The sequence below is a fragment of the Pseudorca crassidens genome, chromosome 21, assembly GCF_039906515.1.
Source record: "Pseudorca crassidens isolate mPseCra1 chromosome 21, mPseCra1.hap1, whole genome shotgun sequence".
Taxonomy (NCBI): domain Eukaryota; kingdom Metazoa; phylum Chordata; class Mammalia; order Artiodactyla; family Delphinidae; genus Pseudorca; species Pseudorca crassidens.
This window is the reverse complement of record NC_090316.1, coordinates 10,684,652-10,710,918: the sequence shown is the minus strand read 5'-3', so window position 1 is coordinate 10,710,918 and position 26,267 is coordinate 10,684,652. Positions and strand designations below refer to the sequence as shown.

General features: G+C 40.2%; 1 protein-coding gene and 1 pseudogene across 2 annotated transcripts in view; both read left to right on the top strand.

The window, feature by feature from the left end:
- Positions 1-26,267, top strand: part of UNC5D (unc-5 netrin receptor D) — a 591,371-nt gene that overhangs the window by 276,795 nt on the left and 288,309 nt on the right. The gene's annotated exons all lie outside the window — the stretch shown is intronic.
- On the top strand, positions 8,214-9,036 carry LOC137216181 (transcription factor BTF3 pseudogene; annotated as a pseudogene).

Below are 26,267 nucleotides of genomic sequence, written 5' to 3'. Positions count from 1 at the left end.
GAACATTAAATATAGCTACCTGTCACATGCATGCTAGCTGTGTGCCCGGCAGAGTGTTCATTAATATTGAACACATATGACTTAAATTCAAGAAACAGTATTTCCTACTTTACAGTTTTATCTCTTGTGATTTTTAACACATGGAACCGTTGCCATGTTCGGCTGATCTTAATTAGCTTTAGTTCTCGAAAGATGGATAAGAGGCAGAAAGATAACAGATATGAGGGTCTCCTAGGCTGGGCAGGGTATGAGGTCAAGTTTAGAGGGAGGTTGGGTCACACATTGACAGAAGTTTCTGGCTGGAAGGAAGCAATGGTTATTGATACATTTTCACTTAGTTCTGGTGTTACGACACTGTTGTTAAAGGGCATTGGCTGTGGACCCAGACACCTGAGTCAAAGCCTGGGTTAGCCATGACCAGCTGTGCAGCCTTGGGCAACTTACATAACCTTTCTGTTTTGACCTTTGGCATATGGAGAGCTAACAGGAAGGTAGCACTGTAAGGGTGATTAAAAGAGCTGATATACATCCTTGCTTGGGCATTGCCTATCATAGATGATCTATCAATGCTAGCTGTTAGTTTTCAAGCCACCTTGGGAATACCAAGAAGTATTACATATAGTTGCTGTAAAACTATATAGCTAAGGACTCTGGTCATGGTGGTTTTGTTATGGCTCTTCCTCCCTGACAGGAAAGCGGAATCCACCTTCCCCCCACCATTCAGCAACCTGTTTCCCTCCTCAAGTGCCCTCTGCAGATAGAGGAACAACTAAGCCAGACTCACAGAGGCCACTAAGAGATAAAAGAGTCATTGTTCTAGACTGGGTAGGGATGGGATTATATGAACGTATTCAGGATTCAATTACTTGGGAATGATTGGATCTAAGGATGTCAGAAAATTAGGGGAATATTTAGAAGACAAAAAGGAAAATGGGTCCTAGTGCCATTGAATGGCCAGAAGCTACTCTGCTAAGCTGGCTTGAAGAGACTAAATCAGTTGTTCAAAAAATAATTTTAAAAAATCAATGAAAAAATTGAGAGTCCGAGTGGCATGTAACATTGGAAGCTCCAGAGAGAAGAAAAGCCAGCATTGAGAATCAGGTGTAAGTCGGGGCTCATTTGTGACCAGTTTGATGTTGGGGGTGTAGACCATCAAGAAACCACTGGGAGGTTTGTGGTGAGGGTCAGTGCAAAAAATAAACTCAGATACTGGAGGATGAGATGAAGCAAATTACAGTGGGTGAGGAGGTTGCTGATACTGTCGGAAGCATATGAAACACGTCATCATTAGTACAAAATTACCAGCATATTTAAGTTCCTCCAACTTTGCATTAGAGGTTGTCTAGATGACTTTATTTTAAAGCTAAGCCTATTATCCCCCTCTGAGAAAATGCATGTAAGGAAGGAAGGAGATTTTGCATAGTGGTTGGCTCTGACCCAGATCGCCTGGGCTCAAATGCCTCCTTTTCTGCTCCCCGCTAGGTGAATTGAGCAGGTAACTTAACCTCTCTGTGCTGTTTCCTAGCAGCCTGAAAGGATTGTTGTGATCATCAAATAAGCTAATGTACTGACATGTTTCAAATAATACTTGACATTGAGACATTTGTTGTTCGATATTGTCAGCTAATATGCTTTCTGCCAACTTCAAGTGGTAGGAAAAAGCCCTGACTCAGATGATCTAAATTATAAGAATTTTATTATTCGATGCAACAGAAATGATTGATTCAGCCATTCATTGAGGATGTCAGAAAACCAGGTACTCTGGAACATTATAATCCTCAGTGAGTTAGCTGAATTGTATACTCAGGCTGACTCCACTCATGGTAACAAGATAACTGTAGCCGTTCCAGCCATCGCATCCAGACACAACATCGTCTAGTAGAAGAAAGGTCCTTTCTGTGTGAGTGTATCATTTTAAGTCTCAAAGTCCCCTAGCATACTGTCATTCACATCTTAATGGTCGAAATTGTTTCCCATGCCTATTACTGGTAAGGCAAATGGAATTGGAATTATCCTGATGGGCATAAAATATTGCAGAGCCTTGCAAAGGAGAGTGGTAGACGGCATTCCTCCTCAAAAAGAGGAAGGAGCTCGTAAGCAGTGGTATCCACTAGAGATGTAGGTAGAACTATTCAGCATTGGAGACAAAGAGTCTGAAGTTTGAAGATGTAAATAGTTTGCCTAAGGGACTTCTTGGCAGTCCAGTGGTTAAGACTCAGAGCTTCCACTTCAGGGGGCACGGGTTCGATCCTGGTGGAGGAACTAAGATCCCGCATGCCTCGCAGCTTTAAAAAAAAAAAAAAAAAAAAGCTTGCCTAAGGCCACACGGTTAGGAAATGATGGGCCAGTTGTTGATTCTAGAGCTCACAAAGTACAGATTATAACTTACAACCTACTTCAGAGACCTGTTTGCTTTGGGTAGGACTCCTATCTGTTGAGTCTGAGAGTGCCAGTGAAGTCATTGCAGGGGATATTATCAGAGGGGGATTCGGAACAGGGCAGCTGTGGTCCAGCACAGGCTAATGACTCTGTAGGCATTCAAGGACTGTGAGATGGAAGGGACCTGCGGATCCCCAGTGGGACAGGCATGATTTTGTGAATCGGCATTGTTGGAAGAGGACTGTCAAGCTCCAGGAGTAGATGAGGGGCTGCATGGCTTTAACTGATTTATTTAATATTGTCCTGAGTTTTCAGAATCATGTTTTTCAGGTTAACCCATCCCTTTTGAAGGTGTTTTTGGAGGGCTGAGCCTTTTGGGCAGGTCTCCATCGGGACCTCCCTTCCCATCAGCCCCTGTTGACGGACCTACAGTGTGGGTGAAATGCCACCTTTATTGGTGCCGTTAGATGCAGTCTGTCCTTGTCTGTGTAAGAATGGCTTTGTGAACAAGGTTCTGGAGGACGGTGACAGCAGTCTGGCAGATGGAGAAATTGTCATGGGTCTCAGTTATTGATAAAACACAAATCGAGAAGAAAAATACAGAGGAACCTTTCCTTTGGAACTGAGTAGGTTGCAAGGGCCCTGGTTTGATGGAAAAATGCTGAAGTTGAAGCCAGAAGCCCTTGTTCTTGTCACTCACTGGTCCTGAGATGGCAAATTGGGCACTAAAATTTTCTTAGTGAAATGAACTTTATAATGACATCTCCCGGGGCTGTTATAAGAAACCAGTGGGTTAACACAGGTGGGAATGGGGAATGCTTTAAAAACTTGAAACTCCCATCTGGAAACTTCTTGACACCCTGATACTCTGTTTCCTCACTGTGTGGACTGCAGTGCATTTGTAATGCAGTGACCTTGGAGGGTCTTTAGTTTGTTCTGTTTAAAGTTAATCGTTATTTTCATATGCAGCTGGGAAGAGAAGTTGAAACTCTGACCGAGGTCTAGATCGTTTCAGTTTTTAAAATTATCTTCATCTGCTTAGGGCCTGACATTCTGACTTGACCAGGGAGCGTCAGGAGTTTTCTAATGAGAAAGATTGTCACTCACTGGACGCTGAAAAGAAATACAAAGACGGGGAGTTTCTACCGAACCACTGCCTTTGAGTCTTCTCTTGTAATTACCAAACAGGCAAGTCAAGAGTGAGCCCTCCAGAAAGACAAATTGCACATTTTTTTTTGAAGTCCCGCTGGGAAGTAGAAAATGGTTCTATGTCTTTTCCAACTTCCTCTCAAAAAGAGGATTTCAGAGCAGGAAATGGCATAAAACAAATTCTGATAGACTGCCAGGTGGCACCATGGCAGGGGCTCTGCCTCTCAGAATGGCAGCCAAGCACTAAGCCCCTTAATTACACACACTGATGATAAGCTTAGGCTGAGCAGAGAGGGAGAGCGTTGGAAAAGCAAGATGTGGGGCTTTGTCTGTAGTCTAGCAATGAATCGGAGGTATATGGCAGAATTCTGCCACCTTCAGAAAATGAAATAGAGCAGTACGCATGCCTCAGATTTGATTTTTGTAAGCATATTTTTAACTCTTAAATAGTTTGAATTAATAATAGCTAATGTCTGAAATACAGAATTAGTTACTTAGATTCTTGCCACCGTTCCTTAAGGTAGATATCATCAACTCCATCTTAATAGGAGGAGGATATGATGCCTCAGGGAGGCTAAGGGACTAAAATTGTGCAAGTTCAGGTGGTGTCTGGTTGATGACATGTGCTCTTTCCTCCTATTTAATACTGTGTCGTAGGATAAAGGTCTATACGCGGAAATTACGTAGACACGGGGAAGTAGTGTAGGGTGGAGTGTGGGGGCAGGAGGGAGTAATCAATATCCCAGGAGGAGCACAGCTTCATTTCTTGTGGATTGATCAAGGAAAATATATTCCTTATTGCGTCAAAGTAGTAGGAACAAGGGCAAGTGGCTTTCATGGGAAACAGGGTGATGCACCAGGGCCAGGAAGTGGGAAGGGAGGTCCAGGAAAGGGTGCAGATGAGTAGGGCCCTGCTGTTAGAAAGGGAACACAGTGCCAAATATAGAGCCTGTGTAAAGATCTGTAGCTTGGCTAGCTTGCTAGGGGAATTAAGAATTTTTAATTTAACTTTATTTTTTTATAAGAGTACGGTTGGTTGGTTTACAATGTTGTGTTAGTTTCAGGTGTACAGCAAAGTGATTCAGTTATACATATATTCATTCTTTTTGAGATTCTTTTCTCATATAGGTTATCACAACAGAGTATTCAGTCAGTACAGTTCCCTGTGCTATACAGCAGGTCCATGTTGGTTATCTATCTTATATGTAGTAGTGTGTGTAAGTTAATCCCAAGCTCCTGATGTATTCCCCGCCCCGTGTTTCCCCTTTGGCAACCACAAGTTTGTTTTTAATATCTGTAAGTCTGTTTTCTGCGTTGCAAATAAGTTCATTTGTGTCATTTTAAAAACTTAGATTCCACGTATGAGTGATATCATATGATATTTGTCTTTATCTGACTTACTTCACTTAGTATGAAAATCTCTAGGTCCATCCATGTTGCTGCAAACGGCATTATTTCGTTCTTTTTTATGGCTGAGTAATATTCCATTGTATATAATCGAGGCAAGTGTGGCTCTTGGAGACCCTGGGACATAGCACATGCAAAATTTCTTCCATTGTATTCTTCCCCGCGCTGGTTACTTTCCCCAGCCTTTCTCATCAGCTCCTAAGTTGAAATAGGCATCATTGGTTGCGAGCTTGCATGTGTGCACACCTGTGACCAGTTAGCAGCTCCTGGCTCTGACTCCTTTAGGGAAAATAAAGCCTCATTGTTGAGGCTGTGACAAATAGCCTCTTACAACCTCTGCCCCGTGTGGTTGCCCGGAGCCCAAGAGCTTCACCAGTGAACTCAAACACAGACAGTTTGCCCAGCATCTTGGCTTGGCAAGACAAGTCAGGTTTGCAGTCTACTAATTGGAACCCAGTTCCTTGTTTTTTTTCAGGAGGTGATTTTTGCACTGTTTTTGGGTCTGTGTGGTTCACAGAGGTCCTGCAAAACTTCCTCCTGATCACCTGGCCTGCTCTTGCCACTCTCAAGGACTTAACGGGAATATTGATGTATACCGAAGATGATACACATACATCAATGTCTGGTATTTATGTAATGTCACACTTAAATTATTAATTCATTCTTGACAGGGACAAATGTACAGTAAAATTTACCAATTGGGACTAATTGATAGGAAGGCCAATTATATAGTGAAGTCTCTATTCACTGGAATCCGACTAGCAAGACCTCAATTCATCAATTGTTTAGTCTTCATGTGTAAGAGAATTCACAGCTCTTAGGAAAATCAAGCTTTCAGGGACTTTTCCTCTCAGAAGTGATTTCTAGATTATTCCTTAGGGTCAATATATGAGCAGCGCCTCTTTCACGGAACTCTGATCTTTCTCGGTAACCAGGCTTCATGAGGTGCTGTAAAACCCTGAGATGCCAAGAAAATAGATGAGTCTTGTGTAATTCTAATTGACATGATTTCTGGCTAATTCTCATTGTCCCAGTGTGCAGAATGATGATCATAACAAGAGCAGAAACACTGATTTCAATACCCTGAATACAATAATAAGCATTTTATATGGTTTAAATTCTAGTTTTCACAACCACCGTAGGGAGGAAGTTCTAGGTTTACCCCTATTTTGCATATAAGAAAATGGAGGTTTAGGTGTTAAATAAATTACTGAAGGTCTCACAGTGATATGGGGTTATCTGAATCCAGGCTCTCTGACTCCAGAGCTGATTAACCACTGCCAGAATCTTCTGGGCCTCTGACTCTTAGAAGGAAAAGGAGACTGAGAGGCAATGATTGCCTCCTCATCTGATGTGCTTTGGCAGAAGATGGACAATATGTTGATAGACGTTCAAACATCTGAAGGATGTTGAGATAAGGTTATATTTAAATTTCATTCCAACTCTGAGATGCTATAATTCTAACCGGAAATCACACCTGACCAGAACACCTCACCCCCATACAATCTCAACTATTATCTATGTACTATGGTAAGGCAAGTTACAAACATATAGCATAAATTAAAAAGACATTTGATAACTTCCTCAATTCATAGCCATGCAAATAGAGTTGAATTCTCTGAATAGATTACTAAGTGGATTTACTTAGCCCTCATGTAGAATGGAGGCTTCTGAAGTCCTTGAAAGATAGCTTTTAAACTAGTTTCAACAGTTTCTTCCTCCAGTCTTATTTACATTTTTAAAATTTACTTGGCAAACTCTCCTGTTATAGAAAATTTAGAGGTGTATCTGTATAAAGTATCATCATTTCTAATTAGGGTATAAATTAGGGATACTCTACTGCAGAATGTGTATGTCTACTAAGTTATTGAATGTGAGAGCAGATTGCAGATGTGTTTGCACTGTATCTCAATTCACCATGTATTCTGAGGACTCGTTACTCAGACACACAGAAAAAATGAATAAGGGAAGGAAGTCTGTCTCTCCACATATTAAAATATTAAAAGAGTAATTGGGCCTGAGGTCACTTCGTTACCTGGCTGCATTAACCTTGGTTCTTAGAAAGTTTTACGATTATCTATTTTAAAAAACTAATTGAATTTACTAAGAACTTAAATTACATTTCTTCCCTTGCAGTTTATGCGGTAGGATTCTTATAATCTGACCAAGAGCAATTTCTTGAACTTTGGAGGGTATTACAATCTTTTTTTAAAATTTAATTTTATTTTTTATACAGCAGGTTCTTTTTTTGGGGGGGAGATTTTTTATTCCGACAGAAAGTCACAAAAATTATAATCATCCTCATCAGTTCACTCACTCCCATGTAAGCAGGTTCTTATTAGTTATCCATTTTATACATATCAGTGTATACATGTCAACCCCAATCTCCCACCACCAACGCCCCCCCGCCACTTTCCCCCCTTGGTGTCCATACGTTTGTTCTCTACATCTGTGTCTCTATTTCTGCCTTGCAAACTGGTACATCTGTACCATTTTCCTAGATTCCACATATATACATTAATATACGATATTTGTTTTTCTGACTTGCTTCACTCTGTATGACAGTCTCTAGGTCCATCCATGTCTCTACAAATGACCCAATTTTGTTCCTTTTTTATGGCTGAGTAATATTCCATTGTATATATGTACCACATCTTCTTTATCCATTTGTCTGTTGATGGGCATTTAGGTATTACAATCTTGAGGAGAAACAGTGGCAAATTATTTTAGTTTCTTTCTTATAGTGACTCATTTAAGGTGAGGACTGTCAACCTTTTTCTACCCTTTGTTGTCTTCCACTTCACAGACTTGGATGATTAAGAACTACTGTTTTTTTCTTAGTACCTGCTTTTCCCCATATTTCCCTTTATCATTCAGGATAGAATAGCTTTCTAGAGCTGTTTGGAAATCATCCTTAGCAGATCCTTTTATATCAGCTTTCATGACTCAATAAGAAGAACGTATAAGGTTTGCAGCCTTACTGAGCCAGAGTCTCGTCCAGGTACTTGGGATTTGCCAGTGACCTAGAGACAGGTCCCTGCCTTTGTGTACCTGACATCCTAGTAGAGAAGCAGGAATAGACTATGCTTTATAAATAAGAAAAGTGATCTAGAAACTTAGAAGGTGAAAATGCTATGGAAAAAGAAAAAGTCAGGCCATGAGGGAGTGAAGAGGGACATGGGTTTCAGGGTTAAACAGGGTCATCAGGGTTGGCCTCAGAGAAAAGGTAACATCTGAGCCGATGCAGAGAAAGTGACTAGCCGCCATCTTGCGTCCCTGCGTGTGTGCGCCTTATCTCAGCTGGTCTGCCCGAGACCCCCTGAGCGCCAACCCTAGTCCCCCGCGTGGCCCCATTTCCACTCCAACAAGGTACGAAAAGGCTCTGGACACCGGCATGGGAGGAGGATGGGAACGGGGGCGGGAAGTGCCCGGAAGGAGCGAGACAGGGAGGGACAGGGCAGGAGAGGAAGGCGATGCTACGGACAGGCGCACCCACTCAGGCTGACTCTCGGGGTCGAGGTCGGGCCAGGGGTGGCCGCCCTGGGGGCCAGGCGATGCCGTCTCTTGTCTCTTCTTCCACCTCGCGGCGGAACCCGAGGACAGGAGCCTCAGAGGAAAGAAACGATCATGCGCCAGGAGAGACTCGCCAAACTGCAGGCACAAGTGCGCGTGGGTGGGAAAGGAACAGCTCGCAGAAAGAAGGTGGTTCATAGAACAGCCACAGCAGAGGACGGAAAACTTCGGTCCTCTTTAAAGAAGTTAGGGGTAAACGATATCGCTGGTATTGAAGGGGTTGCATGTGTTCACAAACCAAGAACAGTGATGCACTTTAACAACCCTGAAGTTCAGGCATCTCTGGCAGCAGACACTTTCACCTGCACAGGCCATGCTGAGACAAAGCAGCTGACAGAAGTGCTACCCAGCATCTTAAACCAGCTTGGCGCAGACAGTCTGACCAGTTTAAGGAGACTGGCTGGAGCTCTGCCCAAACAGTCTCTGGATGGAAAGGCACCGCTTGCTACTGGAGAGGAGGAGGTTGATGAAGTTCCAGATCTCGTGGAGAATTTTGATGAGGCTTCCAAGAACGAAGCAGACAATTGAGTCAGCTTCTGAAGGGGATAAATCTTGAAGTTACTGGGACCTGCTATTTTATATTGTGATTGCTTTTTAAAATTTTATTTGCGGATCTGATAAAATCTAGATCGCTAATATTTTTAAGCCCAAGCCCCTGGACACTGCAGTTCTTTTCAGTTTTTGCTTATATACAATTCATTCTTCGCCACTAATTAATTAAGGTGAAGAAGCCTGGGAATAAAGTTTGAAACAAAGGTTAATGAAGTTCTTTGCCTAGTTTTGTTTTGTTGTTTTTTTAAAAAAAGGGAAAGTGAGATCATGATGATGACTCCTCTGTCTGGAAATGTCAGAGGTTCGTAATCTCGCTGAGACTCAAACTCAAAAGTCCAGGGACCTAAAAGGGACTGCATGTGTGCTGTCCCCATCCCTTCCTTATTCTCATCTCCTTCTCCTCTCTACCCTTTGCCACCTCCCCATCCTCCCCCATACATACCTCTCTCCACATTTGCTTCCTATGGTGTGTCTAGTATTAAAGGCACACTCTCACCTCAGGACCTTTGCATGTACTATTCCCTGTGCTTGAAATGTTCTTTCCTAGATATGCATTGCCTTCTTACCTCCTTTGCCATCTTAAGCCCTTCTAGCCACACTGTCATCAATTGTAATTCCCTCTTTACCCAGCAATCTTTTCCCTGCTCTATTTTTTCTACAGAACTTTGTCATCATCTAACATGCTATATATTTTTAAAGATGTTGAAAATGTGTATATTGTCTGTCTCTCCCTGCCCTAAAAACGTCAACTACTTGAAGGGGAGGGATTTTGTCTCCTGATACTCAGTATTTCACTCCTAGCATGGTGCATGAAGCAGAGAAGGCATCAGAGAAATTGTCCTTGAGCCACTGAATGGTGTTGTGTATAATGGTTACTTACCTGTTAAATAGGTTCTTTTAAAACCTCTGAAAAGAGTTTGCTTTTTAAAACTAGATAATGCATGCAACTGGTCATTTTGTTTCCATCATTCACTTAAATTTTTAAGCATTGCAAAAATACACTTCACCGACGGATTGCGTAAAATTCCACTTGAGGAAATTGGAATCAATTGCTTACATTACAAACACAAGCCACATAAATAAGAAATCTATTGGTGAAAAGGGTGTGGGGGTAGGAAGAGCCTCCAAATTAAAGTAGATTGAATTAATTTGTTCAGTATTAATTTGTTCAGTATGGTGTTAATAGAACCCTCATTCCCCACCTGTCCTTCAACTGGATCCGTCACGCATCTCAGCAGCCAGGTGACCTACTAAGTGTAAACCCCACACAGGAAAGAATGGTTGAACAATTCATGTGCAAAACTGAGGACCTGGAGTGCTGGTGTGCAATCCTCTCTCCATCATTAACATGCTGCAGACCCTTTTAGCTTCCCCTGCCATCACCTACCCACCTGCCAAGCACTTAGGGAGTGAGCAAACGAGGGCTTTCCAGAGAAACCTTGAAGAGACATTATCATAACACCAGAGTGATCCAGCTGTGCATCACAGAGCGGATGGAACTTGTTGCAACCAACCAAGAAGAGTCAAACCGGACATCCATTTCCGGGCTGGCGTGTGCACAGTATCCTAATCTGAGCAGATAAGCTCCTGTCGCCGGGAACAAGGTAGTGGTAGAAAATGGTCTTTTGGTTCTTGCATCCCGACCTGGGAGATGCTACTAACCAAGTACAGCTTTTAACGTGCCTTTACTTTGTTTGAATGTAACATTTCTTTGGCTTTAAAAGTCTGAAAGTATTTTCTTCTTCTTTAGTGGCCATTCAAACACAAAACGAAATCAACATTTTAACATTCAGATAAGCAAGGAGTTCGTTTGGAGTTCGTTTACAGTTCGAGATTTGGAGGACGCTGCTTTTGTGTGAGAATATTTGAAATTTCCACAAGTTATTGCACATTCATTCCTGGAGTTTTCATTGCAGAAAATTGCCAGAAGGAATGGATTTTGTCTTCTTCAGCTGGCAGAACAATTTTCCACCTGTCGCCCAAATATTTCATGAGAAGGATTATGTTGCCGCCTCTGAAAGTTTATACTGTGGATCCTTCGGAAGTGAGAAGGTCTAATGAAACTACTACCCTGATATCAGAGTCCAGCTTGCTAAAGCGTCTGTGAAGTTGTGGATGGATTTCTGATGGTTAGGGCAATTTCTGAAAGACTAGCTTCAATGATGCGCACACACACACACTCTCAACTGGCTGCGTGGCAAATGATGTATTTCATTTTTTTTTTTTTTGCTGTAACAATATTCTTGTATTCAGCAGAACTCTTGTGTGGCCTCGCCAAAGATCTGCATTAATTGCCTGAAATTATTGTTGTTCATCTTCCTGGTAAATGGAACCAAGAAGGAGCACCGGTCCATGGCTATAGATGAAATTGTCATTTGATTTCAGGTTCGAGTAACGTATTGTCTCCGTTGAGTTTTACACTCCTCTGTTGTTGGATAGGTATATTCGGCATAGTCAGTACAATCAGCAGAAACAGATTTCAAAATTCCGTGCGTAATGGCAGCAACCTTTTAAGCTGTCAGAATAAATATAAAACTGTCTTTCCCTTGTTTCTTCCAACACTTTATGGACTTCATAAGTAATAATATTGCGGCTGTCAGAAGAATTTTTCTGGAGCATAGATTTTACTGTGCCATGTCAGGACTCCACAGTTGCCACAGAGGGAAGGCTAAAATTCTTGGGCTGGCATTCCTGTCCCTGGTTAATGAGGCTCTGACTTAGCTGTTTTCACTTACTTTTTATGCTCCCATGTACCTTACAAGTGAGTGAAACTGAACTATTATTTCCTACGCATTCTTTGTAGATTTCCTAATCCCCATACTTTTGTCTGTGCTGTTTCTCATCTTTATCAAATTCAAATTTTACCTACCCCTCATTACCTAACTCAAATTCTACTCTCCCCAAAAAGCCTTCCAAAAACTATGCAGCTGCAGATAATATATTACTTTCTGAACTCGGACCACTTCATAGACATGGTTTATGAAATCTTTCCATTTGTTTTTTATTCCTATCAGTTGCATACAAATCTCGAATAAGATAGATTCCATCGTTAAAAGCATTTTGTTGTGTTGTTAACGTGAACATGATAGCCTTGCTCCAAACGGAATTGCGTGTTTCTCTTAAAGTCTGCTCGGGTTTGTACTGGATGTTGGTACAGTTGACACTTGAATCACACAGGTTTGAACTGCGTGTGTCCACTTATACACAAAGTTTTTTTCGATATTAAATGCAGTGCCACGTGATCTGTGGTTGTCTGAGTTGGCAGGTGCAGAAACTGCAGATACAGAGGCAGTGCTTCAGTGGGAGGCGGACGCAAATTATACCTGGATTTTCAATTTCACAGAGACTGGGCGCCCCTAGCCCCCATGTTGTTCAGGGTTCAGCTGTACCTCTCACAGCTCATTAGTGTCAGCTGACTGGTCATTTGGCGTTTTGCCACCCCCACAGAGCTTCACCAATCTGCAAAAAGCCACTGTGTTGATCATAATCTTTCCCATATGATATTTTCAACTGATGGGAACAGCAGCGTTCACACCAGGAACACCCGAGACAGAACCGAAAAGCTGATCGTAAATCAACCCTTCAGCTCTCTTCCTCGCTCTGTCTCTGCTGCTCCCCCACCCCCCAGATGCACCTACCCAGACCTTCCCCTTCTGGCTCAGCCCCTGCAGGGGCTGCTTCCTCCTCCCTCTATCTGGGCACAAATCCTTGAGGATACCTTTACTTTGTGCATCCCAAGAAGAGCTGTGCCATCCTGTGTAAGCGGCGGCGTGTAAGTGTATAAAGAGTCCCAGGTTAGACGTGCCACATCTTTTTCGAGTGTGAATTTTACTTGAAGATATGAGGTCATTATTTTTTTGCTTTGGTTTTATTCACGAGTTGTATTATAAAGCAAAACTCAAAATTTGGCTGAATTTTACGATGCAGTAGATACCGGAGAGATGTCTTGTTCACGGTCCTGCTATTATTTTCGCCGACACTCTTTAGAGATCTACATTCAGTCTTCTCTGCCAGCAGGATGATTTCAGTACAATAATTGAAGACTGTGATGTCATCTAGCCTCTTTAGTTGATTGATTTTTGTCCCCTCTCTTTGCCTTATTTTCTTCTTTAAAAAAATTTATTTTATTTCTTTTTGGCTGTGTTGGGTCTTCGTTGCTGAGTGCAGGCTTCCTCTAGTTGCGGCGGGTGAGCTGGGATTCTCTTTGTTGCGGTGCGCAGGTTTCTCTTGTTGCGGAGCACGGGCTCTAGGTGTGTGTACGGGCTTCAGTAGTTGTGGCTCATGGGCTTAGCTGCTCCACGGCACGTGGGATCTTCCCGGACCAGGGATCGAACCGCGTTGGCAGGTGGATTCTTAACCACTGTGCCACCAGGGAAGTCCCTTTGCCTTATTTTCTAAGATTTTTTCTTTACTTCTCCCCCAAACCAACGGTTCTGCCCCAGCGTCATAAATGTGCCTACCTTTAACTTCTCTGTTTGAGGCAGCAGAAGGCTAATAGAGCGTCTACATTGTCATGCAGTTTGGATCAAAGAATTTGGGACCCAGATTTATGGATGGAAAAGAGTGGAAAGGGTAGGACCTGGTTCTTGCTGGTGTCATGGCAGTTCTGTAATAAAGCAGATCTTAACATGGGGGACAATAGGGATTTTTTTTTTGCTTCCATTCTCTTTTAAAGAGAGGGAAGTAAGATCGGGAAGGTACACTTACTTGTTTGTGTATGGATCTGTGCTTCTCTACAGCTGGGAGAGATTAAGAGAGGGGCTACCATCCGCTGAATTTTTTTTTTTTTTAAACATCTTTATTGGAGTATAATTGCTTTACAATGGTATGTTAGTTTCAGCTTCGCAACAAAATGACCCAGTTATATATATACATATATTCCCATATCTCTTCCGGCTTGCGTCTCCCTCCCTCCCACCCTCCCTATCCCACCCCTCCAGGCGGTCACAAAGCACCGAGCTGATCTCCCTGTGCTATGCGGCTGCTTCCCACTAGCTATCTACCTTACGTTTGGTAGTGTATATATGTCCATGCCTCTTTATCGCTTTGTCACCGTTTACCCTTCCCCCTCCCCATCGCCTCAAGTCCATTCTCTAGTAAGTCTGTGTCTTTATTCCTGTTTCACCCCTAGGTTTTTCATGACATTTTTTTTTTCTTAAATTCCATATATATGTGTTAGCATACGGTATTTGTCTTTCTCTTTCTGACTTACTTCACTCTGTATGACAGACTCTAGGTCTATCCACCTCATTACAAATAGCTCAATTTCATCTCTTTTTATGGCTGAGTAATATTCCATTGTATATATGTGCCACATCTTCTTTATCCATTCATCCGATGATGGACATTTAGGTTGTTTCCATCTCTGGGCTATTGTAAATAGAGCTGCAATGAACATTTTGGTACATGACTCTTTTTGAATTATGGTTTTCTCAGGGTATATGCCCAGTAGTGGGATTGCTGGGTCATATGGTAGTTCTATTTGTAGCTTTTTAAGGAACCTCCATACTGTTCTCCACAGTGGCTGTATCAATTTACATTCCCACCAACAGTGTAAGAGTGTTCCCTTTTCTCCACACCCTCTCCAGCATTTATTGTTTCTAGCTTTTTTGATGATGGCCACATCCGCTGAATTTTAACCTAGGGTCCTAGGATGCTGTAGATCTGTAGAGCAGTTGGGGGTGTGCACTGCTTTCAACAACACAAAGCATAATGCAAAGTGTGCCTTTACTCACAATGCATTTTTCTGCTTTCGGCTGGAATTTTTGAAATTTGGTAGAATTATATTGGTAATGATGGATTAATCAGAGATTCTGACTGTTGTTGTCTCTGAGAAATTTTAAAAATACAGAAAAAGCAAAACACTTGTATACCCATCTTTCACCCTGCTGTTTCTTAATTATTAATCATAAGTAGTAGTATTTTCCATATCTGCTTGATAGATTTTTTTTAACAAGAGAAATAAGTAGTACGGATAAAATGAAAGTGCTTTTTCTTCCAAACCCCCTTCCGTCTTCTTTCCCTTCACCGTCTTTCCAAGAGCGGCTTCTCTCAATAATTTAATAGCCTTCTATTTTATTTCCATATTTTAGCATACATTCATATACTTGTGAGTACATAATTTTCATTGCATTGCTTTATGACTATAATTTATAAAAATCTACAGAAATGGAATCCTACAGAATATATCCTTCTGTAACATGTTTCATTCTTTTCTCCTCTCATGTAACATAAATTGAGACGTATCCATGTAGGTAGCTCGATTGATGGTCCCTGCTGACTACAGTATAGTAGTTTATTCCATGAATACGCCTTATTTGATTTGTTCTACTCTCATTAGATATATTTTATTTTTGTTCTAGAAAGCATCTAGAACATACTTAATGTGTGCTTATCTGGGCTCATGTCCTGATGGAAGTTTCTATATTTCTTTAATTACTAAAAAGCAGTGGGGGAAATTATTTAACAAATGTCGTTTGCTAGGCAGAATCCTTTAAATCGTGGACTCCAAAGGAAGAACTAGTCAAAGGATTTGGATGCCATTGATGTAATGCACCTCTCTGCCCATGAACAGGGCTCAATTTAAGTCCTCTTACAGATTTTCTCTCTACTCTACCCTTTGAAAAAATACCAGAGTATGGGTCCACAAATCCCTTTGGTTACATATTTTAGTTTCTCCAAACACTAGAGTTCAGACGTTTTTCGTAGCATTTGACCTACATTCCTACTTCTGTCATTGAAGCCCCATTTCCTCTTGCTTTCTCCAGAAGTACTGAAGACCAGGTACTTAACTCCAGTCTTAAAATAACCCTTTCTATCCCAATATGCTGATTTGAAGTTCTTTTTTCCCTTAGCCTGCAGGAATGTGGTGTCTTTAAATCCTTCTCCTAGGATTTCTTCCCCTAGATCATTTGGGTAGTTCTAATGCAGGCCTTTTTTAGATTTATTTATATCTTTAGTTTTATAGTGCTTAAAGCTAAAAAAAAAAAAAAAAAACTTATGATGGCCTTGAACAGGACTGATGGGATCACCTCATAGCTTTTATATGTGACTTCTGTGTTTATACTTATGTATATATGTATTTGTCTCCTTATTCAGGAAATGATATATTGTGTTCCTTCTGCTTAGCAAGCCTTACACATTTACAACACACATATACTCACACACACACACACACACACACACACACACACACTCTCATAGTACTGCATGGCTAGATTATACTTAGCATGTGGCCTATTAGGTTGGCCAGTTATGCCTTTTGATATGTTGCACAAAGACAGTTGTTACAGTTTTTACTATTTAGGCATTTTAGTTGATTAAAAAAAGAAAAGGGGGGTGACTAGAGCATGCCAGAAAATGTATAAAGAAAATTCATAGCAGGATTGTTTTCAATAGCAAAACAAAACAAAGTAAAATGGCCATTAACAGGAGAATGGATAAGGAAATCCTGATGTAGCCGTACAATGGAATATTTCCATGAAATGTACGAACCTCAACCACATACGCTGGCAATGATGAATTTTAAAAACAATGTTGAGGGCAAAAAACAATCAGAAGAATAAGAATGGCCAATAAACGTATGAAAAGTGGCCAGAAGCATTAGCCCTTAGGGAACTACACATCACAACCATGAGAAACTACTTCATGTTAACACTAGGATGCCTGTATTCAAAAAGAAAGATAATAACAACGCTGTATTCAATAACAAAGATAATAAGAATAAGAGGATATGGAGAAATTTGAATCTTTATACATTGTTGGCAGAAACGTAAAATTATACAGCCATTGTGGAAAAGAGTTGGTTGTTCAGAGTTAAGCGTAGGGTAACCATACAACTCACCAATTTTACTCCTAGATATACCCGAAAGAAATGAGAACATATGTCCGTGCAAAATCTTGTTTATAAATGTCCGTAGAAACATTATTTACAGTATGAAAATGTCCCAGATATCCATCAGCTGATGAATGGATAAACTATGGTTTATCCATGCAATGGAATATTCCTTGATAATAAGGAAGGAAGTCTAGAGATACGCTACATGGATGAACCTTCCACGCAGCACAAACGATCACATACTGTATAATTCAATTTATGTAAAATGTCCAGAATAGGCAAACTTAGAGAAAAATTGGATTAATGATTGCCAGGAGCTGGGGTCAGGGGAAGAGGAGGAGTAGCTGTTAATGGGTACAAGATTTCTTTGTGGGGGGTGATAAAAATAGTCCAAGCTTAGATTGTAGTGATAGTTACACAAATCTGTGATTTTACTGAGACCACTGAATTGTATACTTCAAGTGGTGGATTTTATGGAAGGGGAATTCTATCTCAAAGATTTTTTTTTAATCAGAAGAATGAGTATACTCTTGCAATTTTATAAAGTTCGGAACCAGTCAACTAAACAATACGTTGTCGAGGGTTGTATACCCATATGGTAAAAACATAAACAGAAAGGGGGAAATTATCTGAAAAAAGAAAGGAAAAAACGCAACAGCACAGAATGGTGGTTGTTAGCACTGAGCTTCAGATGGTATCACAGCAGAAAATTACAGAGCCATGGTGTTGGGAATATTCTGTTTTCTTAGGTTGGATCGTGTGTTCCTTTTACTGTCGTGCTTCATTTCTGATGTTTCCATATATTTTAATCAGTGTGTATTACTAAAAATTTTATCTGCATCAAGTACTTTATAGTAAAATTCTGAATGCATCCTTCTCTGCCTTATGAAGAACCTATATTGTTCCACTAATGTAACGTGTGCTCTGTTTATACTGTTTCCGTTCCCTCAGAGAGACTAGTAGGGAGGGCCTGTGGGTGGGCGTCCAGTAGACGTGGCCCATTGCTTAGCTGGTACATTAATGAGCTTTTGGTTGTACAAATCTGAATTGTTACGTATTAAAAAATGGAGGGAATGCAAGTTTTTCCTAAAAGTCAGTTTTGTTGTTGTTTTGCCCTTTAAGAAGGAATAGGCAGGGGAGGAATAGGTGAGGGTAAGAAGTGAGAGAAAAATGACAAAATTACCTGGGGGAGTAGACAAGTTATTTTCATGAAAACGGAAATCTGATACCCAATTTATATTATGTTTTCCTGAAATTTAAATGCCATCCAGCTCTGGGGACATTAATATTTTCCTGCTGTCTAACAAAGACTTTGTGTAAGTAAACTTGATTGAGCATTTATTTTTAATGTTTTGATGGTTTTTTATTGATATAGTTTACATATAACATTATATTTCAGTTGTACAACTTAATAACTTTATATTTGTATCTATTGCAAAATGATCACCATAAGTCTAGTTAACATCCATCACCATCATAGTTACAAATATTTTTTCTTGTGATGAGAACTTTTAAGGTTTGCTGTCTTAGCAACTTGGAAATGTGCAATGCAGTGTCATTAACTGTAGTCACCATGTGGTACGTTACATCCCCATTGTTCATTTTATAAGTAGAAGTTTGTACCTTTTGACCCCCTTCATCCATTTCACCCATCTTCTACCTCCTGCCTCTGGCAAACCCCAATGTGTTCTCTGTATCTGTGAGCTCAGTTTTTTGTTTGTTTGCTTTGGTTTTTAGATTCAGCATACAAGGGAGATCCTAGAGTATTTGTCTTTCTCTGTCTGACTTATTTTCACTTAGCATAATACCCTTAAATTTCATCCATGTTGTCATAAATGGCAAGAGATTCTTCTCCGTTTTAGCTGAATAATATTCCATTGTATACGTATATGCCACATTTTCTTTGTCTATCTGGCTATCAAGGGACACTTAGGTTGTTTTCATATATTGGCTATTTTAAATAATGCTTTAATGAAAAATATATTTTTTTGAGTTAGTGTTTTTGTTCTCTTCTGATAAATACCCAGATATTGCTGGATCTATTTTAAAGTTTTGAGAAAACTCCATACTGTTTTCCATAGTGGCTGCACCAATTTACATTCCCACCAACAGTGCACAAGAGTTGCCTTTTCTCCACACCCTCAACACTTGCTATTTGCTCTCTTTTTGATGATAGCCATTCTAACAGGCATGAGGTGATGTCTCGTTGTGGCTTTGATTTGCATTTCCCTGATGATTAGTGATGTTGAGCACCTTGTCATGTACCTGTTGATCATCTCTGTGTCTTCTTTGTAAAAATGTCTGTTCAGGTCCTCTGCCCATTATAAATAGGATTTTTTTTTTTTTTTTTTTTTTGCTATTGAGTTGCATGTGTTCTTTGTATATCTTGAATGTTAGCCGTTTATCAGATATATGATTTGCAAGTATTTTTTTTATTTGGTAGGTTACTTTTTCATTTTGTGGATGGTATCTTTTGCTGTGCAGATTTTTTTCTTTTTTAAGAAATCATGGAAAAGAGCTGTTTTAGGACTGATTATGTCAAGAGGAATGGCATCAATGACATAGAGATTTAGCTGATAAACTAATTTAGGGAGGGGGGAAAAAGAGCTAAGAAAATGCTCAGTCTCCCCGACTTCTCCCATAGGTTCCTTACAGATATTAGCAGTAGTTGATCTTAATTTGTGATTTCCAACCCCACGAATGCACTCAGTTTGGTAGGTGAGAACCTCGTTTGAAATCCCTTTTGAATCTTAAAAAATAGTAGTGTATCCCTGGGTTACATGACTACCCTTCCATCTGAAACATCCCTATTGACCTCTTTTATACGTCTTTCTGTTTTTATATGCCCTCTTTTCAAAATTGTAAAAGTTGCGTGACATTTTTAGTGGCTGCTCTAAGGTTGTGACACACTTATCTAAATTGCATCTCATCAGCACTTTAATGAACAAACTCTTTATTAACCCAGCCTTAATCGAAATGTTTTTAAAAATTAGAGCAGTGATCAACCATCAGGCTCTGTGTGCTTAGCTCAGATGTTAAAACTTCAGGTCCCCTGAGGAACATTTCACATGATTGTTGGAGTATCCAAAGTCTTAAATCCATTCTCCATGTTCCCCATCCCCCAAGACACTGTACCCAACACCCCCACTAACCCTAATATCCTCATATAATATCTGCTAATTCTGATAATTAACATTTTAAAATGTTTATTTTGTTCTGTGGCTATTTTTGGAATAAATGCCGTGATAATGCTCTAGCTAACTGGCATGGTACTTGGATGCCTAAAATCAGATTCAAGGAATCACTTCTCTAATCAGTTTTGCACCCACTTGGCAATAATCTGATCCAAACTCAACTCTCCTAGTCTTTGATGAGCTCTCATGTGGAGCCAACTCTCAATTCCCTCAAAGAGAGACGTTTCACTCGCCCTTTTTCTGATCAGTGGAGCCCTCACAGAACTCCAAGAGTTTTCGAAGATGATTACAATGAGCACCGCGATTGCAACCAATTCCTAACATGCCTTGGGATATTTTTACCCTGCAAGCTGTTTATGCAAAGAGAGGAAGTTTCAACTAGAAGGAATGAAATAGTTTAAGGCATCTTTGGGTTTAAATGTCACATTTTTTCACTTGAATCTCAGTATTCCGTGGTAGAAAGAGCTCTGTTTCTTAAGAGAGGTGTTTCCAGTCCCCTAATCTTGACTCTGCCATTAACCAGATTTGTCAACTTGGACAAGTTACTTAGATTCCACGATTGGCACTTTTCTCGTCTGTAAAGTATGAGTTAAAATGCATGATTTCTAGAATGCCTGTTAGCATTAACACGCAGTGTTCACAAAGATAGATTTAGACCACTCTGCCCCTTTCTGCTTTTTCTATAACAAAGACACCCCAACTATCCATCTAAAGTTTTTTTCTTAAGGACATGTGTTTTCAAAAACACAGCACGATGTTGACTTTGACCTTTGCTCTAAATACTTACAGAAACCTGGTTAAGAGCATTTACCAAGTAATGATTCTTTGCTGTCTACCAGCTTATGATAGTAAAGTATATTAAACAGATCTAGAAAGAGTTCCTTCTTTATTTACTTTTGTGATTTAAGACCTATTTTTACTCGTAATTATAATGGCATCGTTCTTTTGGCTTATCTAGAGCATTAATTCACAATCAAGAAAAGCAGCCGTGAAGAAATGTATCACGTCTGTGTCAATAGATAATTATGTATCAATAGATGATTTTTAAGAACTGACAGATCTGATTGTTGGAGGGTCCCATGGATAAAATCAAGTTGGAGTTTCAGAGCAACTTCAAAGAACTTCTAAAATTAAAAATGTACTCTTTCAGCTCTTTAACTTGTTTTAATTGGGCAGAGAGGCAATGTGTTACTTCCAAAGTTTTTAGTCATAGTAAAATCCAGTTCAGCTATTAAAAAAGAAAATCTTTTCTCTCCTGCCCTAGAATGTTTATAGAGTCTACAAATATGGTCTTATTTTGTGTGTGTCCCAAATATAAGTGGCATAATTATCTCCGTATTTGGCTCATTAAACATTACATTCTTCTGTGAATCACTGCAGCGTGACAATGCCCCAGCCATGAAATAGTTGCCTGTGAGACAAAGGGAAAAAGCACGATTCTGTTCTAGTAGTTTTACCTTTAAGTCTATTGTTGTCATTTGAGAACATTGCTTTGATGTATAACTAATCTCACTGAAATCTAGTGTCTTCCACTGACTAATAGAAAACCAATAATCCGCATTTATGGCAAGCCCAGACCTTCAACCAAACCTGGGGTCCACGTTGATCTTGAAGGTTCGTGTTGTTCCCTGCAGTCATAGGGAGAGTAGTACATTCTTCAGAAAGCGGTTCCTTGAGTCCTTGGACACCAGAGTTATAATAAGAGCGGGAACTTGTCTCATCCATCTCGCCATGTTCTGTAACACAAGACACGGCCTCAGAAGCATTTATTACTTTGGAAGCCAAGTGGACTCCTGGGTAGAGGAATACACCACCTGAGTTGTTGAGCTTGTCACAGCTCTTTCATCTGGGATTTGTGTGGGGTAGGATGGGGACCTCAGGGTGGAAGGCGAGATGAGTGAGTTATTTTGGTTTTCTGGAATGTTAACATCTTAATCTCTGCAGAATTATTTCTAAGAATTTTAAATGTTGAGAGATGAAGAATTTATTTTGTCTTCGCATATGAAGAAGATATTTCTACTTTCTGCCATGCAGGAAGTGGGAATTAACCAGGAAAGATAAATGCTTACCTTAAATACGTTGATATTTTACTGAGTACTCAAATGTCCCTCCCCCATTTTTTTTAATGACCTGCGAATGCCCAGTTTGCTCCAGTTAAGTGTTTGCATGTTGTGATGTATCTCATCTTTCAATACGCTCCGTGTCTGCCTCCGTCCTATAACCATGTGGCCAGACACACTAGCTTTCTCCCTGGCTCGGTCTTCAGTCTGAAGAGTAATTGATTACTTTTATTCACCATCAGTCAAAAGTTTGTGTACCTTCACTTTCATCACAGTTTATTCTGGGTTTCTCTTTGTAACGGGAAGTCACTTGGAGAAAAACTTAAAGAATAAGAAACACCTTGTAAATTGCACTCTGAGACCTTGAGTAGTCAACAATTATAGGCTCCTTGGTTACTTTTTTTTCTCTTTGTTCCAAATTGAGACTTTTAGGATCTTCTCTTTTCCCTTTAAGGACCTCCAGAGCTATTCTGTTGTCGTGCCAGTGGCTGTTGCATAGAGCCGATGACCAAGGAGGTGGTGTTTTGATTTGAATCCCTCCTATGTGGTGAAAATCACTGTACTGCAGTGGCTCCTTCCCAAAAGATGGACAATGTCCAGTGAGGTTTACTGGATTTCTGGAATCAACTAGTCATTTTTAGAGTTGACGTTATCATCCATTCAGTGGAAAGAATCATTTCCACGTAGGTTTCATGATGCCACATTCCCCACCCCTAAAACTTTGTACACAACCCCCCACTAACCCAAATAACCTTATATACTTCGAATTCTAAAAATCAGCATTTAAAAATATTTTGCTCTGAGACTCAGTCAGATTTGCTTTTTCAGTTTTGCATCCTAGGAATTAGATATTAGTGAGGAAATGGTACCATAGCACTCACCTAGGGTTTTTTCCAATGAGCAACTTGTAATGTCGCTTGTTAGCTTCCTCCGGCATTGCTGTGCTTTGGGTACATCGTACTGTCAACTTGAAGCACTGTCTTAACACTGATTTTTAATGTCTTGACGTTGTTGTCTTCCGATAGAGGTACTAAGTGTGCTTTATTTCTGTTTTGCAGTTATGTTGAATCCTAACCCTAATCGACTGTAAACACCTTTGAGAGCCTTTGGGTTGATGGTGCTAGAGTTTTTTTTTTATTGAAGTCTAGTTGATTTACAGTGTTGTGTTAATTTCTGCTGTACAGTAAAGTGATCCAGTTATACATACGTATACATTCTTTTTCATGTTCTTTTCCATTATGGTTTGTCGCAGGATATTGAATATAGTTCTCTGTGCTATACAGTAGGACCTTGTTGTTTATCCATCCTACATATAATAGTTTGTATCTGCTAACCCCAAACTCCCACTCCCTCCCTCTGCCATCTCCCCTTCCCTTTGGCAACCATAAGTCTGTTCTCTATGTCTGTGAGCTTGTTTTAATGGATGTTAGGGCTACAAAAAAGATAGAGATAGGAGGAAAAAAATGATAGTGCAGTGATGTTATTGACCAGGGTTCTTGGCCCTCTTTAATCAATAGAAACTGATCAGAGGCCAGACAAGAAATTCAGGCAACGCTTTATTGAGGTTTCTGCTGTAGCAGGGGGGAGTGAAAACAAGCAACAGGTTCCCTTGCTCCGTCCCTGAGAGGGGCAAGCTGGTTCCTTATATGGGGTGAGGGTAGGGATGTATCCAGGGGTCAGGCCGGAGGAGTGGCTTAAGTGGCTTGCCCACCCCTTTGGGGGTGTTGAGTGCAGGAGGCATGCGCAGTACACTGCTTTTGCTCCAGACACCCTGTTTTTGCTCCTGGCTCTTCAGAAGTGGTAGTTGGGTTTTTGGCCTTTTTGTATCTTGTTGTCTATAGTTTGCCCCAACTGTGCATGCACACAGTTATTTTTAGTCCCTTAGAGTTTCTTTGTATTTTGACGCTAGCGGAGATATTTGTCCAGGTGCAAGCACTGCAGCAAAGGGTCCTGGGTCCCGGTCTGTCTCAACATGTCAATACCCATTCTTTCCTCTCCCTTCCTATCCCAACTTACCTAACAAGAACATTGTGTTCCGCTCTGGACTGCCCACTGCTGCTCTGGAAGTCACCTCTAACTGTTGGGGAATGTCTCATTCCTTCTAGAGCATGTGGCCGCATTTAATTGATGGTTTAATATCTGCCGCCAAAGTACCAACTCTAGTGTTGGTTGTTTCTTTTAGTTTTAAAACTTGTTCCGTAGTAGCCCAGGTCATTTCTGCTCTCCTCACCCAGACTCTAGGTACCAAGAAAGCTAAGTGCTTGCTATAGGCTCTAGGTACCTGCAAGCTATCCACCTACTGATGACAAACAGCAAACAGGAACGGCCTAACAATATTCGCATGATTGATTCATATTCATTTATACATGGAGGAGGAAGCTGAGACAGCTAAATTAAATCACATAAAGCAATTAAACTTCTCTGTTAGAGTGTTCTTTTTCTCCCATTCTTCTTGCTGACAGTATGCATACCAGGCTTCACCCTAGTGCAATTAAGCTGATTAGGTGATACTAAGCTGCTCAAGTATGTAGTAGGCTTTTTTGTTGTTCCTTTTTTTCCCCCTGAAATTCCTTAAGTCGGATGTCAGGTTCTCAAGGTACAACTTCAGGTCTTCTAAATGTGTCCAAACGCATTCCAGCAAAGACGAGTGACCTTAATCTTCCAAGAACATCCAGGTCCTCAGTATTGGCCACTGGGTTTCCATCTTAGATAGAGCATTGTAAGGAAAAGGTATGTAAAATTTTCAGACATTTCTTGAAGTGCTGCTGAATAGACTGGGTTCTTGCTCTGACGGTTTCTTCTTCGCAAACAAAATAATCTTCAGGATGAAAATCTACTACTTTTTCATCCTCTGCCCATCCATCCATCCCTTAGTTTATGTTTAATAATTATAGTAGTGTGCTAACAATAATTTGTTATTTATTGCTTGCCTAATATGCCATATAATATCCTAATAGGCTTATAATACTATATTATTCTCTTTCTACATGAAATAATATGAAGGATAAAGTAGCTTAGAGTTAGATTCAAATCCAGGTTTTCTTCCTAATGAATTATATGATCTTAGGCCAGATATCTAACTCCGAAGCCCACATCAGTTTCCTTGCATCAGGCTGCCCCTTGATAAAAGTTATCAGGAGGAACAATATTTTGTGCTTCAGTACAACTTGGTATAAATCTGTTTCCGACGGTGTCTAGCAGCTTGTCTAAGGAGGATGAAAAAAGTAAGCCCCCTCTATTGTACAAGTTCCACCTCCCAATCAGATAACTGTCACATCAGATCAGGATGCAGCTTCTGTTGTTGGTCACTAGTGCCATGTGGTGTATTGTCAGCCTTTGCTGAATCCCACATCCCAGCAGGCTCAACTAAGTCTGTGTATTAGGAAAAATAACAAAGGAATTAAAGGCTTTTACGTGAGCATCAAAATTTCATCCTCCTATCAACGTCTTAGGTGATTTCCAGAAGAAGGACTTTGTTGTGCAAAGAAGGTCATCTCATTAAGAAATGGAAGACAAACCCTGTTCCTTTTGCTGTTCTTTATGAATCTCGCACATAAAATACTGATTTTTTTTTTAAGATGTCAGTTTTTTTCCTGCGTAAGACCTTTTTTTTTTTTGGTCTAGAGCTAGCCGTTCTTGTCAATGTTGTTGATTTTGGAAACTGATTAGTGAAACTGATCTCTTGATTGCTGTAACTCCAAATTGGAGATGAATAAAGGAATTAATGGATTGGAGGAAATAACATAAAAAGTAACGTGTTTGGTATTGCTTAGCACTTGATACTAAAACAGTAGAAGCTATACATTTTTTAGATTCAAGTTGTTTTAGAGATTATACAGTTAAACTTCCTAAAAATCTATAAAACATAAAATGGTAAAAAAATGAATATGCAATTCATAAAAAGTAAATGAAAATAGTTGAATATTCTTTAATAGTCAAGTTTGCTAGTGATCAGAAAGTATATTTTAAACAATATTTGTTTTACCCATCAATTAACAAATATCCCCCAAACACGTTTTGGTGGTGAGGATGAAGAAAATTGGTAAACTCCCATAATGCTGGTAGTAATGTCAGTTTGCATTGTCCTTTTTTTTTTCTTGCGGTACACGGGCCTCT